Below are 14,679 nucleotides of genomic sequence, written 5' to 3'. Positions count from 1 at the left end.
CCTTTGAAAGAAGAGGGACTAATCCTCCTCTAAACTCTATTTAGAGGTGGGCAATCCCTCGTACACCTTCCCATTTAACCCCCTCTGAATATCGCAGAGGAGGAAGCTGAGACCCAGAGCCGGGCTGAACTTGCCCAGGACCACACAACTAGACCAAGTGTGATGGTTGCAGGATTGTGGATGGTGCCCCAGCCGGGGTCAGCACAGGTTCACGGAGAGCAGGCTGATGGGAGGAAAGCCAAGGTGCTTTTGATTGGGGGTCAGCTGGAGTCTGGAATGAGAGTCCGTGTACCATGTTGAGTCCAGGACTCAACAAGGAGTAGGGTGTGTGTGTGTGTGTGAGGATACTGTGGTCTGGCTTGAGTCCACATACCCTAAAATCTGTCAGATACTGTGCTGGGTTAACTCCAGGTTATGCCTCTAATAACTCTGTGAGGTAGGTATGGGCATTACTCCCACTATTCAGAAGGGGAAACTGAGGCCTGGGAGTGTTAAGTACCAAGCCCAAGGACACATAGCCAGGAAGTGGCACAGACCTGATGGGACATCAGGAGCACTGTGTTCATCGAACACAGATGATCCTGCCTTCTACCTACCCCATACTCCTCCCATGAGCCCAGCTTGAAGGGGCCGGCACGTACTCATCAATGTGACCCAAGGCATTAAAACCCCACCTTAAGCTCAAAACATAAAAGAGGGAGGGAAGTGACTAAATTAACTTTGATGCATTCCTATAATGGGCCGCTGAAGAGAAGTGAGGGAAAAAGAATGCTTTGAAGAATAGTAAATGAGATGGGGAAATGCTCAACACATGAGGCAGAAAAAAATAGAATGTGTAACTGTCACTATAGTTTGATATTATGTTTATTTAAAAATAGAAAAAAGAAAAGGAGTGGGTGAAGATGTTGTAGGATTCTTGGGAAGGGATATGAGCTAATATCTGTGAATCCTCAAATTTGTAAACACAGTTACTATTATAGCATAAGGCTTCAACATGGTTGAATATATCCTCGGAGTTTATTTCTGAATGTATCTATCACTGCTCTGCAAATTGCTCCAAAACGTTGTGGCTTAACTGACAAATGTCTTAGCATCTCGCAGTTTTTGTGGGGGCAAGAATCTGGACATGGCTCAGGGTGGGTCATCTGGCTCACGGTCTTCCACGAACTCCAGTCAGAGTGTTGGCCAAGGCTGCATCACTGGGAAGGTCACCTGGGGCGGGGACATCAGCTTCCAAGCTCACTCACTGGCTGTCCACGGACCTCAGAGAGTCCACTTCCAAGCCTCCTCACAAGGTTGTTGGCAGGTTTCAGTTCCTTGCGGGCTGCTGGACCAAGGACCTCAGGTTCTTGTAGGCTGTTGGCAGGAGCGATTAGTTTCCTGTCATGTGGGCCTTTCCACAGGGCAGCTCGACATGGGAGCTGGCTTCCCTCGGAGAAAGAAAGCTAGAGAGTGAGAAAAGGTGAGCAATACAGAAGCCACAGAAATTTTAGAAATGATCCTGACACTTTTACTGTATTGTAGCCTCAGCCTATGCTTGAGGGGAGGGGATTACACAAGGACATAAAAACCAGGAAAGGGAGAACCACTGGGATGGTTACCTACCCCATCTTTGGTCAAAACCAGCACTTTCTTGGATCCTGTCTTTTTCCTTTTATTACCAGCATAGCCGGTAGCTAGCTCTCTTTGGGAAGATCATTTTTCAGAAGGAAACTATTTTGGCCCTTAGTCACGGTGGCTATACCCCCAGCAATGATCTGGTGCGTTTGGGGTAGTGGCAAGGTCCCTGGCTAGACTCATAGCCCCAAGTTAGCCTTGCAGCAAACACAACGCAGACACCCCCTCCACAGAATGACCTTTGAAGGGGTGCATGGACAGTCAGTGCTGAGATAGCAAGTATGTGCAGGCCAAGAGTCTCACACGCTTTGAAAAGTAATCACTCACTGGAGAACTAAAGCTTAAACTCAATTTAAACTCTCTTAGCTTCTGAGATTCATCTCAGTCGAATGATGGATCCATAAAAGCTGCGTCCATCCATAACCTATGAATGTGACCTTATTTGGGAAAAGGATCTTTGCAGATGTAATTAAGGACCTTAAGATGAGATCATTGTAGATTATCCAGGTGGACCCTAAATTTAATGACCAATAAAAGGAGGTCACCAATAATTGGAAGAGAAGGTGCAGAGGAGAAGCCCACATGGAGACAGAGGTAGAGACTGGAGTTAGGAAACTCCAAACCAAGGAACATTTGGAACCACCAGAACCTGTAAGAGGCAAAGAAGGCTTCTCTTTGTGGCCTTCCAAAGGAGCATGGATGCAGGGAAAGCAGGAAGGAGGCTGTTGCAGTCATCCAGATGAGTGGTGATGGTAATCATGACCAGGGTGGTAGTGGGGAGGAGGTAATGAGAGATCACATTCAGGGTATGCTTTGTAGATATCGCTGATGGGAGATGCTCATGGATTGGATGTAGGGAAACGGAGCAAGGAAGCATGATGATGCTGTTGGAGGCCTGAGTAGTTGGTGTCTGGTAGTTTCAAAGAACAAGAAAGATGGGAAGAGGAGCAGTGTAGAGTGCATGGGGACAAAATCAGGAGCCCTGTCTTGGCAATCTTAATTTGAGATGCCTGTTTGTCATCCAACTAAATAGAAAAGAGTTTGGAGAGCAGGGTGATGGTCAAGACTGAGTATATCAATTTGGAAGTCAGCAATGTAAAAATGGATGCATGGACAATAGGGACTGGGCAAGGTGACCCCTGAGGGCCCTTGCAGCTGTGACTCTATGAGGACTTCCTCTTCTGCCCCCAGACTCTCTCAGCCTGGCACTCTTTCCCTCATCATCCTGGCATGCCCATTATCTGACCCCTGCATTTTCTATTTAGGCGCTTTTTCCTCTAGGAAGCCTCCTGTGGTCTTCCAAGATAAAATTAACCCCCTTTCCCTCAGACTCCTATCACACCCCTCTATCATTTTCTTTCTTGCGTGACTGTGCCTTCCTATCTTTTTATCTCCCTCAATAGCAGCAACCAGTCTGGCACATCATGAGTACTTTTTTTCTTTTTTAAAGATTTTATTTTGGGGCACATGGGTGGCTCAGTGGGTTAAGCCTCTGCCTTCAGCTCAGGTCATGATCTCAGGGTCCTGGGATCCAGCTCCACATGGGTCTCTCTGCTCGGTGGGGAGACTGCTTCCTCTCACTCTCTGTCCGCCCCTCTGCCTACTTGTGATCTCTCCCTCTCTCTCTCTCTCTCTCTGTGTCAAATAAATAAATAAAATATTTTAAAAAATATTTTGTTTTTACATAGTTTCTGCACCTCACATGGGGCTTGAACCCACATCCCCAAGATCAAGAGTCACATGCTCTACAGCCAGGCACCCCAGCATCATGAATACTTTTAAATGGCCCATGCATTGGAAGGCAGTAAAGCATGATGGTTAGAGAACTTGAGCTCCAATGCCAGACAGGATAGGATTCATATCCCAGCTCATGTCCTACTACTTCCTAGGTCAACTTCTTCAAACCTCTGTTTCTCATCTGAAAGATGGGAATTGAAAAATGTACCACATTCCACCCAATGTATATGTATGTATGTGTATACATATCTATATATCCATGTATATGAAATATCTTATATATTATGGAAAGACATCTGTTCATCTAAAGATATGAGCAAGAATGTTTCTATCAGCAATATTCATAGTGGTAGAAAACTTGAAACAACTCAAATGCCCCATCAGCAGTAGAATGAATAAATTGCGGAATTTTATTTTTAAGATTTTATTTATTTATTTGACAGAGAGAGACACAGCGAGAGAGGGAACACAAGCAGGGGAAGTGGCAGGCAGAGGAAGAAGCAGGCTTCGTGCTGAGCAGGGAGCACGATGTGGGGCTCAATCCCAGGACTCTGGGATCATGACCTGAGCTGAAGGCAGCCGCTTAATGACCGAGCCACTCAGGCGACCCTAAATTGTGGAATGTTTTACACGAGGTAATGCTACATGGCAACACAACCACAACTATCTAGAACAATATGAATAAACTTCACAAACATAATGTTGGGCTATAAAAGCCAGACACAAAAGAGAAGACAGTTTGTATGATCCATTTATATAAATAAAGTATAGAAGTAGGAACAAAGTAATCTATGCTGTCAAAAGTCAAGGCAATGGTTACAACTGGAGGGTAGCACCTGGAAGGGGAGATGAAAGGCCTTCTTGGGTGATGATAATGTTCTATTTCTTGATCTTTGTTTTGGTTCGATGTATGAAATGGATTCACTGTATGAAACTTCGTTAAGCTGTGCATTTACGACCTGTGCTCTTCATTACATCTGATAGACTTCAGTAAAAAGAGGCTAAATGTAAGGAGGATATCACAGTCTCTGACACATAGTAAGTGCTCAATAAATGTTAGTTATCCTGAAGGAATGAGTGAAAGGACCCACATGGCTGTCCAGTGAAATCCATTAACAATCAGAACCATGGACAGATCAGAATCTGTTCTCAAGGAAAGCTAAAGGGGAAGAAATTGATCTTGGGTCAGCTATAAAGGACTGCAAGCAGGAGAAAACCTGAGACCTTTCCTCTTGGATTAGTGGTTCAGTGCCTTTTGGAGGGCATCCTACAATGCAGAAAGAAGACTATTGCTAGGGGACTGTGGGTAGCTCTGTGTGCGTTCATGCAGAATTTCATTCCATTTTGAAAGGTCTGCAGCCTATTGTTTTTCTACACCAGTGAGTACTGAAATCTCCCTGGAGAGGTCATTCCTAGATCTAGCATATTCAATGGCTTGCTCAGGCTCTGCAGGCTTTGTTCACTGTCTTGGACTTGTGTCTACCTGGTTAGGGGAGATAGGGAAGAGACCCTAGGCAGGGCAAAGATAACCAACGACAGAGATCTTCTCTCAGTCAAGCCCAGGTTCTATGAAGAAAGGTATATTTTGGAGCGCCTGGGTGGCTCAGTCATTAAGCGTCTGCCTTCGGCTCAGGTCGTGATCCCAGAGTCCTGGGATGGAGACCCACACTGGGCTCCCTGCTTGGCAGGAAGACTGCTTTGCCCCTTCCCACGCCCCCTGCTTGTGTTCCTTCTCTCACTGTGTCTCTCTCTGTCAGATAAATAAAATTTAAAAAAAAATAAGAAAGGCATATTTTGTTGTCAATCTAATGCTTTATTTGATAGTGAGTTCCCATTACTAGGAATATCCACACAGAGGCTGCATAACTGCTTGTCAGGATATTGCAAGGAGAACCCCTGAAAAATGAAAAACTTAACCTAGGTGACTGCCAAGGGCATCCCAAAGCTAAAATTCTCTTATTTAATTCAACACGACATTTCCTTAAAGGCATGAACTTCTTCTCTATCCATTACCCACCCCCCCATCAGAACTTTTCATTTTTCCTAAGGATTAAAATATTTTATGTTCAGTAGGAACTTTGAAAAGTGTGTATGAGTGTGTGGGGGGAGTATCCATACCATTGAATATTACTCAGCAATAAAAAGGAATGAACTACAGATACACTTGACAACTTTGATGGATCTCAAGGCATTATGCTGAATGAAAAAGGCCAAATCTCAAAAGGCCACACACTGCATGATCTCACTTATGGAATACTTGCAAAATGAGGAAATTATAGAGATGGAACACAGATTAGTGGTTGCAAAGGGTTAGGGATGGTTGGGGAGGAGATGTGTGTGGCTATAAAGGGTTGCATCTTTGAGGTGATGGAACAATTCCGTACCTTGCATGTGGTCATTACATGAATTCACACACCTGATAAAATGATTCTGAACTATACATGTGCTTTATAGCAATGACACTTCTCTGGTTTTAATATTGTACAAGGTCAGGTAAGATGCAATCATTGAGGACAATGGATGAAACGTATAAGACCTCTTTGGACTGCCTTTGCAATTTCTTGTGAATCTATAATTATTTATAAAAATACACAAAATAAAGGGCGCCTGGGTGGCTCAGTGGGTTAAAACCTCTGCCTTCAGCTCAGGTCATAATTCCAGGGTCCTGAGATCAAGGCCTGCACTGGGCTCTCTTCTCAGCAGGGAGCCTGCTACCCCTCTCTCTCTGCCTGCCTCTCTGCTTACTTGCGATCTCTGTCAAATAAACAAATAAAATCTTTAAAAAAATAAATAAACAAAATAAAATTTATTAATATAAAAAGCTTTTAGAGCAGAGCAAAGCCTACTGTTGACATTTTAGCCTATTTCCTATGAATTATTTTCTTCACACAGTTAGGATCCTAGTGTATATAAATTTTGCATCCTGAAATTGTTTTCCTTTTTTTAAAGATTTTATTTATTTATTTATTTATTTATTTGACAGACATCACAAGTAGGCAGAGAGGCAGGCAGAGAGAGAGGAAGGGAAGCAGGCTCCCTACTGAGCAGAGAGCCCAGTGCAGGCCTTGATCTCAGGACGCTGGGATTATGACCTGAGCTGAAGGCAGAGGCTTTAACCCACTGGGCCATCCAGGCGCCCCTGAAATTTTTTTCTTAATAGAATAGCAAGGGCATTAAAAAAAAAAAAAAAAAAAAGAGGGACGCCTGGGTGGCTCAGTTGGTTAAGCAGCTGCCTTCGGCTCAGGTCATGATCCCAGCGTCCTGGGATCGAGTCCCACATCGGGCTCCTTGCTCGGCAGGGAGCCTGCTTCTCCCTCTGCCTCTGCCTGCCTCTCTGTCTGCCTGTGCTCGCTCTCTCTCCCTCTCTCTCTGACAAATAAATAAATAAAATCTTAAAAAAAAAAAAAAGAATAGCATAGGCATTTCCTATATCATTAACTACTCTACTAATACAATCACTGTAATAGTTATGCTCATCACTTGGAAAAATGGATAAATAAACTGTAATACATTTATACAATAGAATATTACCCAGTGATCAAAAGGAACAAAATGCACCAATATGGATAAATTTCACAAACATTATGCTGAGTGGAAGAAGCCTTACACAAATAGTATACACTCTATGCTTTCATTTATATAAAGTTCTAAAACAAGCAAACAATCCATGATGGGTAAAAATTAGGATAGTAGTAATCTCTGGGGGTGGTAGTGGTGGTAGAAATGAGGGCAGAGATTGCCTGGGCAGGGGCCATGAGGGAACTTTCTGGTAATGGTCCATATCTTGATAGGGATTTGGGTTACACAGGTGTATGCATTTGTTAAGATGAAGCAAATGTACACTTACGATGTAGGCATTTCATTCGTGTAAATTTTATCTCAGAAGAAAAAACTCATAAGTCAGTATGATTTCTATTTAATGAAGTGCATGCGGCAGGATCCATGGGAAGTATACCGATATCTGCAACTTTTTTGAAATTCTCAAAAAATCATGGATGGATGGATGGCAAGAAGAATGGGTAGATGGACGGGTATGTGATGAAGCAAGTAGAATTAAATCAGAATGATAGTCTGGGGAGATAGGTGTACAACTTTTCTATATGTTTGAAGATTTTCATTATATATATAAATATATATATATATATATATTTTTTAAAGATTTTATTTATTTATTCGACAGACAGAGATCACAAGTAGGCAGAGAGGTAGGCAGAGAGAGAGGGGGGAAGAAGCAGGCTCCCTGCCAAGCAGAGAGCCCGATATGGGGCTCGAGCCCAGGACCCTGGGATCATGACCTGAGCCGAAGGCAGAGGTTTTAACCCACTGAGCCACCCAGGCGCCCCTATATATATATTTTTAAATTTAGACAAAAGCCACTGGAATCCTTGGTACAAATGCAGAGTGCCCCCCAGCAATATGATTCCCTGGGCTAGGCCTGGGACCAGTGTCTAGATCACATTCTTTGGAGGATTCTTGGCACACTTGAACTTCTCAAGGCTCCCAGCTAGGTCCAAACACAAAGCCTCTCCAAGGATCAGCCTTCTAAAGGGGTCTTTCCAGAGTCTCTCTCACCTCCTTGCTGGGGTTCTCTGCTTCTGTCCTATGGCTAACACCACCAGCAGAAACCAACTCTCCCCACTAAATTCACAAAGGCCTCCAACGTCTAAGCTGAGCCCAGAACGATTCTCTTTTCGGGGTGGTGGTGGGAGGAATAAAACATTCTAATCTGATGGTAGCACATGATACTGAACAGGGAGCACTCCCTGTTCCCCTCCAGATTAAACTAACTGGGTCTGCTAAAGCCTGGCCCCCTGGCCATGAGAGGGAAAGGAAACAGAGTGGGCAAAGCGCTGAGGTCTGCTCTCTCCTCACTGGTGGATCCGGTTCTGAGCACAGCTCTTCTAATCTACCAGCTCTTCAGGCCAAAATCACAAGCCAGTCTCCTTCTCTGCACTCTATACGGAATCACTGTCATGGGTAATGTTCCTGACAACCTGGAGGCAAAAATCCCCATGGATGGTCCCAGGCTTGGAGTAAGAAGGGTTGGTCTCCCAGAGCATCACTTGGTCTGTCTTCACATTCAGCCCCTTGCGGGCCATGGCAACCACAGGCCCTGATCTTAAGTACTTCACCAGGCCGGCACAAAGAAAGGACAATCTTCAGGTCAATGTCGTGTTCCTTGAGAAAGTCTTCTGAAGCCTGGATTCGTTTCATAGCAATGGGGAGGAATCCCTTTTGCTCAAAACATTCATAATCTCTCCCAAGAGGCTGCATTGGACTCCATCAGGCTTGATGGCAGTGAAGGCGTGTTCACTGTTGGCCATGGACCTGGGGATAGACAGCCCACCGGTTGTAACTCCATCTGGGGCAGCCGGCACTGGAGGAGCCCAGAAGGATTCTGAGGCCCCTTTGAGCATACCTAGCCCAATCTGTTGCATCCCTGAGCACTACAAGTCTCCCGCTTGGGTATTTCACAGCCTTGCAGAGAGCCCAGACACCCAACAACACAAAGAAGGAGAAAAAAATTGGCCAATCAAATGATAGTTTCCCTTAGGAAACCTCCTTGGTCCTACCCACAGGGCTGCCTGTCTGTGCCAGTTTTCCCTGTGGCCCCACCAGGCCAGTCTCTGGCCTCCAGCCTCCCCCAGCTGAGGGCTGAGGACTATCACCTGGCTCTGGTAATTGACCTGGGAAGCCCAAAGGGAGGTGACAAGGACTCCGGGGAGGGGGAGCCCCAGGTGCTGCAGGAAGTGGAGCTGTTAATGAAAGGGCTCCTTCCCACCCAGGGAGAGGTAGATGGGGAGCTGCAGAGGCCCAGGAAGCAGCAGCTCTTAAAGGAGACAAGACCCTTTTCTGACCCTATTAGAAAGAGCCGTGCCGTATCCCAGGCTTCCTCACAGGTCACACCCAGGATTTGTTCTGTCCTCTGGGGCTCGTTGGTGGAACTACTCAGCGGGAGAGAAGCCTGTTAAGGAACCCATGTGACCAGGGTTCCTCTGAGAAGTCTTAGGGAGTCCCTGGAAGCAACGGACCAGGAGAGGGCACTCTAATGCCCTGCTCCAGCTCCAAAGGCTGGAACCGGGGCAAGACTAAGGAAATTCGGGCGCCTGGGTGGCTCAGTGGGTTAAGCCGCTGCCTTCGGCTCAGGTCATGCATGATCTCAGCTTCCTGGGATCGAGTCCCGCATCGGGCTCTCTGCTCAGCAGGGAGCCTGCTTCCCTCTCTCTCTCTCTCTCTCTCTCTCTCTGCCTGCCTGTCTACTGGTGATCTCTGTCTGTCAAATAAACAAATAAAATCTTTAAAAAAAAAAAAAAGACTAAGGAAATTCCAGGAAGGGATCCTCTGAAGGGTTAGGTGGTCAGAGGGCTGTGATAAGAAGCAGCAATGAGGGCCTCTTGATAATGCCTGGCCCACGGCTTGGCTATGAGAGGCATGTGAATTGTAATCACAGCCACATCGAAGGTTCCCTGAGTGTGGTCTTCCCCAGCAGCATCATGATTGCCTGGGAACTTTGCATGTTCAATATGCACATTTTCAGGCCCCCCTATAAATCAGAAACTTGGGGAGCTAATTGCAGCAATCCACAAGCCCTCTAGGTGATTCTGACACGTGCTCAAATTTGAGAACTACTATGATCAGATTCTGGAGCTGGGCTGCCCCAAAAACTTCCTCCATTCATGTATTCATTCACATTCGTCAAACATTTATTAGCACCTTGTATGAGTTGACGCAGCGTCGAGTATCATGAGTAGCCCAAAGTGGGACAAATTATCGCTGCCACCCTCCAGGCAGACTGACTAGAAAGTGCAAAGCCCGGCAAAGAGCCGCAGGAAGGAGTCGATCTTTCCGGCTAGAGCGATCCGAGAGGACTTCTCAGAAGAGGAGGACTTTGAGATGGGCCTAGAAGGATGAGTTAGAATCAACAGAGCAGGAAAGGAAGGCACTTCTAAAACCAACATCTAACTTTTTATTTATTTATTTATTTATGTATTTATTTATTTATGAGGGAGAGCGAGCGCACATAAGCAGGTGGGATGGGGCAGAGGGAGAGAGAGAATCTTAAACAAGCTCTACACACAGAGCGCCATATGGACTTCATCTCAAGACCGAGATCCTGACCTGAATGGAAATCCCGAGTTGGATGCGTAGCCCACTGAGCCCCACCAAAACCCTAGCTTTTATTTATTGATTGATTTTAAAGATTTTTATTTATTCACTTGAAAGAGAGAGAGCATGCACAGAAGGGACTGGAAGGGAGGCGAGGGGCAGAGGGAGAGGGGGAAGCAGGCTCCCCAAAGAGCAGGACCTGAGATCTGAGACCTCAGAGGCCTGAGATCATGGCCTAAGCCGAAGGCAAATGCTTAACCATCTGAGCCACCCAGGTGCCCCCAAAACCTAGCTTTTAGAAACACCTTATAGATTTGGGGATACATTCACATGCCTCAGCGCAAGCTTTTCCATGATCCAGCCCCATCTCCTTCATTCACTCCATCTCTTGCCATTCCACACCTCTATCCTTAGATCCGAGTAAAACTGAGCTTCTCACCGAAGTGCACACACAACATGCTATTTTTTATCTCTGGGTCTTTTGTCCCTCTTTGTGTCTCTTAGCCCAACAGACACACATCCTTCAGGACCCCTTTTTGGTCTTTTCTCTTCCAGGAAGCCCTCTTGACTCTTAGCTGGTTAAGAATCATCCTGGGGGGGGATGGGGGGGTGCCTGGGTGGGTCACCTGCCTTTGGCTCAGGTCATGATCTTAGGGTCCTGGGACTGAGTCCCATGTTGGGCTCCTGGCTCAAGAGAGAGTCTGCTTCTCCTTCTGCCTGCTGCTCCCCCCTGCTTGTGAGCTCATTTTCTCTCACAAATAAATAAATAAATAAAATATTTTTAAAAAGTAAAAAGCTGCTTTTTGTTAATCCCCCTGTTAGAATGAGAACCTACTGGGAGTAGGAATCTCCTTCAACTTTGTGACCCTAGAGCCTAGCACAGTGCCTGGCATGCAGAGTGCATTGCAATAAACAGTCATTTAGCAAAGAAAAGAAGATGTTAAATAGGAGATCCAGGGGGAAAACTGTGGCAGGAACGATGTAGAGTCTGACAAGGGACACGTCCTGAAGGCAAAGGCACAAAATGCTTTCCTCTCCCTAAAGCCTGGAACAGACAAGACCATGCTCAGCCACCAGGAGCCTCTTGCCACCTGCTTGCTGGCTGGACAGATCTAGCCTATGTGCTGACTCCAATTATCATGTGCCGAGCATTGCTGCTAAAATGTTCCAGTCTTCCAGGCCATGTGTGAATCCATAGAAGTCTCTCTAGCACTGTGGGTCAGTTTATGAGTTGCAGTATGAGTTTAGTAATTCTTAAGATTCCCAAGAATATATCAAAAGATGCTCAACATCATTAGTCATGAGGGAAATGCAAATTAGATCTACAATTAGATACCATGAACATCTATAAGAATGGCCAAAAAAAAAAAAATTAAAACAGAAAATGGACAAGGACACATGGCAACCCAAACTCTCATACTCTGCAGATGAGAATGCAAACCAGTAAAGCCACTCTGGAAAACAGTTTGGTAGTTTCTTACAAAGTCAAACATACACTTGCCGAACAACCCAGCGACCCCCATTCTCAGTATCTATTTGAGAAATATGAAGCCTTTTAAGTTCATGCGACAACTGGGATGTCGATCCTTATAGAAGCTCTATTTGAAATTCCCCAAAATGGAAAACAACCCAAATGTCCAACAATAGGCAAATAATAAAAAAGTGGTGGAATACCCACACAATTGGATATATCTTGGCAATAAAAAGGAATGAGCTACCCAGATATACAACATTCATAAATCTGAATATATCACTCAGAGAAGAGTGAGAAAGAGCCCAATACTGAAAGGCTACCTATTGGAGAATCCATGTACATGACACACTGGAAGAGGCAAAACCAGGCGTGGAGAATAGCTCGTCAGTGGTTGGGGTGGAAGGGGGGGTTTGACTACAAAGGAGTAACCTGCGGTAAATTTTGGAGTGACAAAACCGTTCTCTATTCTGATCTATCCTTGAATCTATGCGTATGTTAAAAAAATCATAGACTTGGGGCCCTGGGTTAAGCGACTGCCTTCAGCTCAGGTCACGATCTCAGGGTCCTGGGATCGAGTTCCACATCGGGCTTCCTGCTCGATAGGAAGCCTGATTCTCCCTCTCCTGTTCCCCTGCTTGTGTTCCCTCTCTAGCTGTGTGTCTCTCTCTCTGTCAAAAAATAAATAAAACCTTTAAAAAGATCATAGACATATACACCAACAACAGTAAATTGTACTACATGTAATTTTAAAAAATGTAATACTAGTTTTGGGGTGCCTGGGTGGCTCAGATGGTTGTATTGGCTTCTGGCTCCAATCATAATCTCCGGGCCTTGCCATGTACTTGCCAGGGAGTCTGCTTCTTCCTCTCCCTCTGCCTCTCGCCCCTGCTCAAACTTCCTGTCTCTGTCTCAAATGAATAAAGTCTTTTTTTAAAAATTAAAAAATAATTGGGGCGCCCGGGTGGCTCAGTGGGTTAAGCCTCTGCCTTCGGCTCGGGTCATGATCCCAGGGTCCTGGGATCGAGCCCCACATTGGGCTCTCTGCTCGGCAGGGAGCCTGCTTCTCCCTCTTTCTCTGCCTGCCTCTCTGCCTAGTTGTGATCTCTGTCTGTCAAATAAATAAATACAATCTTTAAAAAAAATTAAAAATAATAAATAATAATTAAAAATGTAATACCAGTTTCAAGTAAAGAAGAATCCCAAGGGACAAGGCAGTCCTCAGGCCCACAAGTAGCTCCCTTCCCATTATCTGGTCTGCAGCGACCAGTGTCCCAGTGCCTGTGTCCCCTCTAGCTCTTTAGGCAAGGTCAGTGGGTCATACAGCCCTCCTGGCGGGCTCACATTAGCAAGCTACAATCCTCCCGTATAGTTTGCTCTCAGGGTCATCTCCATAAAGATGGCTAATTTTGTCTGCTTCACTAATGTATTGCCAAAGGGCTAGAAAAGTGCTTATAGTTATTCAAATAAGTATTTGTTGATTGAGTAAATATTTGTTATCCCTTTATCTGCTGGGCTCTGGATTCCTGAATCCACCCTCTTAATTGAAATGCTTATCACAGCCCACCTTCTCGATAACACCATTCGCTCTAAGTTCCTCCTGGAATTTTGGCCCTTAACATTACTGCTTAGGTGTTGGCTCTGCCACGTTTCTGGCCCAAGGGTCTCCTATTATCTCAGGTAAGAATTCCTCCCTTTAGCTCCATCCTGTTATGCACCCTCAGCCAGAGCCCCAGTGAAAGGAGACCGGCCTCATCACAAAAGATGGTACCCAACCATGGGATTGGTGCCCTCCTCAAACTGGAAAGAAATAACATGGACCCCCTGGGCTGGGAGGCCACCTCAGGTTCTCCAAGTGCTGCTGTCATGCCTCAACAGCAGTGTGCGCTTGTGTCTGTCCCCTGGCAGACCATTCAGTCTTACTCATTCAAAGTGTTTGTGTGTTCCTTTTATTTCACTTGATACACTGTAATTGTTGATGACAGGAAGTTGGATGTTTGGTCATTTGGGGTTGCAATAAGACTTTGGGTTAGAATCCCTGGGTTTCTGCCTATTTCCCTCCAGTCTAGTTGAAACTAAAGTGTATTTGTGTCCATTGGTTATTTCCCCTGTCCATCACACCCGACCAGCTGCCATCCTCCATAGGAAATTATGTACATCACACAAGTGGCCATTTAAGACTCATAACCTTGCCTACTATAATCTTAGCTACAAATAATATCGACGTAGGTAGATTACAAGTAAACAGAACAGAACAGTTTTCTGCACAGAACATTTTTCTCCAGCCTCACCAGAATCCTGATTCCTTTACTCTGCATGGACCCCATCCCTTGCCCCTGCTCAAAAAAGGGTCTTTCTCTTGGTTCCCAAGCATGGATTGTGCAAGGGATATGTGCACAACAGATGCCAAAGGCTGTGCTGGCCTGGGACTCAAGTCTGACTAGCTTGGTCAACTTTTACTCTGTGCCAAGGAAGGTCAGAGTCACAAATGTGTTAGTTTCAGTCCACATTATATTCAAGTTTTTCAATCAGTTGCCAACTTTTTTTAATTGAGAAATTTCCCATGAAAATCAGATCTGGCATTACCAGGCCACACTTCCCACAAGCCCCCCCTTATTGGGACACTGCACAGCAGATCCCTTCTTAAGATGGAGCAGGTGCCCTCCTGAGACCAATTTTCCTCTTTCATCTGCCCTCCGTCCACGCTTTTTCTTTCTTTTCCTGCCTCGCTTTTTCCAGGAATTTAT

At 45.4% G+C, this 14,679-nt stretch overlaps 1 pseudogene; it reads right to left on the bottom strand.

Annotated features, from left to right (window-relative positions):
- Window positions 1-8,159: 8,159 nt before the first annotated feature.
- Window positions 8,160-8,678, bottom strand: LOC122913080 (annotated as a pseudogene).
- Window positions 8,679-14,679: the final 6,001 nt, after the last annotated feature.

Source organism: Neovison vison, chromosome 7 (assembly GCF_020171115.1).
Source record: "Neovison vison isolate M4711 chromosome 7, ASM_NN_V1, whole genome shotgun sequence".
NCBI lineage: Eukaryota > Metazoa > Chordata > Mammalia > Carnivora > Mustelidae > Neogale > Neogale vison.
The sequence above is the reverse complement of the archived record's forward strand: the minus strand, read 5'-3'. Positions and strand labels throughout refer to the sequence as shown.